Raw genomic sequence first — 2,837 nt, forward strand, 5'->3', positions numbered from 1 at the left:
TGGGCCCATGTTTCTTCAAACAGATGTTGAATGATGGCCTCTGAGTCTTCAGTCATCATCACTTTTGCCTTTTTAAAAGTGCGTGCGACAAGTTTCTCCACCAGAACCCTGATGGACATCTTGTTTCTTTCCGCCTGTGCTCTTGTGTCCTGCACAGATTCAGCCTGTGTCTCCTCACTAGCTGAGGCAGACACTGCAGCAGTTGGTGCTGTCTCTTCCAGGAGCTGTGAAGGTGTCAGTAACTCAGTGCCCATTAAAGCTCGTGTCACCCTGCGACTGTGGCTGGTAGCCTGAGTGCTCATCCACCAATTCATCAGTGCAAAGAAACACATCACTCTGTTCTGAATGTCATCAAACATGTTGGCGTGTGACTGAGGAACATGCACTGTGCTGGAGGTTCTCGTCTGTGTACTTGGTGATGAAATAATCTCTGGCCTCGTGTCTGTGATGTAAGTGTACAGCAGTTTGGTGAGTGCTTGTGCGAATTTAGGTGGTGAAACTTTTTTGACTCCCCGAAACACAACCTCTTCTCCAGTTGTGTCTTTTGTCATAAGCAGAGAGTCAACACTATCCATGAGGGACTGGAGTGACTGGACTGACTCTCTGCTTTTAGCTTTGGAGTGATGGTGGAATTTCGCCCTTATTTGTGCCGCTATCTGATGAATGGATCCGTGTACAAATGTCCTTGCAAAAAAGTTCTTGATCTTCATCCTCAAGTCTTTGAAAGACACTCTGTGTCTCTTTTGGGGTTTGGTGCTTGGACGTCTTTTCTCTGATTCTGTGCTTAACAGAGCAATTTCATCTGCAACAATCTGAATCTCCAGAGAAGATGCAGATTGCAGCAGATCATTGTCAGAGTCTGACATTTCTTCTAGAAGAGGTGCTAATATTGCACGCACTTCTTTGCTGATTATTTCCTGGACAGACTCTATCTTCTCTTCCAGGCTTTCTTCCTTCTCTATGGAGGTGGTCGGTTCTTCTTCTGTTCGTCTTTGTGTCATTGGGATGAAAATCTTGGCGGCAAATCCCTTTAACATTTCGCAGGCACGATCCACCATCATGTTAAGTCTTTTAGGGGGAATGAGGCGATTTTGTGGAGCCTTCAAAGACCCGCTACAGAGGACAGAGCTGATACTCTCTGCGACCTCTTCTACAAACAAGTCAGTCAGTTTTTCTGAGCTGACACACTGGACATGGTCTTTAACGTTGAGAGCCTCAACAAAACTGTGAGCGAGTGCATCACCCAGACTGGACTGAACACACTCCTGAGACACGAATGCATGTGACTCCTTAACAGCCTTCAACACAACTGATGAAATAATGTTTATCAGTTCCATCAGCAGCTCTGCCAACAGAACTTTGGTGGTGAGATCAGGGGTACCAGAATTTAATAATGCCCACTGTTCTGTTGTCAACTTTGTGAAAAAGTATTCAACCAGCGGGCGAAGAGTATCTACTTCAATCTCTGGTATCTCCATTGGCTGTGGTAACTCACTGTTATCCATGATAATTGTTGGTGTTTTCAAAAATCCTTAATTTAACTGTTGGTGTTTTCAAAACTTCTTGATTTAGCTGTTGGTGTTTCACAAAATCCTTGATTGAGTATTCTCGTACAGGTCTGTCAGTTTAACACTAGCTGTAATGAAGACTGAATGTGTACCTTTGATATATCTATATATATATATAGATAGATATATCAAAGGTACACGTCATTCACACATCAAAGGCATTCCATGTGACGTCTCACATCAAAGGAATGGACTACATGTTAAGCCCCGCCCCCTAAAGCGTGTGCCTTAGCAACCGTTGCTAAGGCGCCTTAGCAACCGTTGCGTGCTTTCATCGAGCTCTCGTTTTCATCGGGGTGAACTGAAAATATAGTCAGTTTTAAATTCAGCGTAAAACAAAAAGGGAACGTTCCCCCGGAAGTTTACAGGACGTTTATGACGTCCGCCACTGGTCCCCACCACAACGCTTCCTGAGGGACCGGGACGGCATTGACGTTCTCGTTTGAACGCTTCGCGAGGATCATATAATACGGAGCACGGGAGGGGACAAAAAAAATTAAGTTTGCGAAAAAAAAAGAAAGTTGTATTCGTAGTTGTAAAATCATTTGCCTCTTGGGACATGTTTTTACAGATGAAAAAAAAAATAGAAAAGTGATCCTGGCAAAAACAAAACAAAACAAAACAAAAAAAATCACGTGCCTCTCAAGGCTTGTTTTCATAGATTAAAAAAACAAACATTCACTTGTTTCTCAGGGCGTCTGTACTTTGCAGCTCTAAACTCTTTTTAGTCTGCTTTGCTTGTTGCATTTTGTTAAATGTTGCATGCTACAGAAAAATACTCAACACATAAAACTAGGTTTTTAGGGGCTTTAAGCTTTTTTTCTATACCACTAAATATTCATGACTACATAAGCAGAAGTTAAAGTTTGAAATAAAACCAGACTTGTCAATAATATAAGTTTAACACTCGAAAATGAGGAGTATGGGTGTGGTTTGATTAGATTTGATTGGTGCAAAAAAAACTTGACATCAATTGAGTCATCACACAATTGCAACTGTCGTGTCAATTAACCAAAACCTAGCATTACTAGCACTCTGTCCTGGGCTGCCCCCTAGACTCCATTGAGGAAGTAGGTGACAGGAGGATGTTAGCTAAGCTGACATCCATCATGAACAATAACTCTCACCCTCTGCATGACACTGTAAGGTCTCTGAGTAGCTTCTTCAGCAGCAGACTTTTACATCCTCGCTGTAAGAAGGAGAGGTTCCGCAGGTCCTTTATTCCAGCAGCTGTCAGACTCCACAACTCCTGCTCTTCCTGACCATGTG

This window comes from Seriola lalandi, unplaced genomic scaffold (assembly GCF_002814215.2).
Source record: "Seriola lalandi dorsalis isolate HSWRI2012SDOR001 ecotype SW California unplaced genomic scaffold, Sedor1 jcf7180002054680, whole genome shotgun sequence".
Classification (NCBI taxonomy): Eukaryota; Metazoa; Chordata; class Actinopteri; order Carangiformes; family Carangidae; genus Seriola; species Seriola lalandi.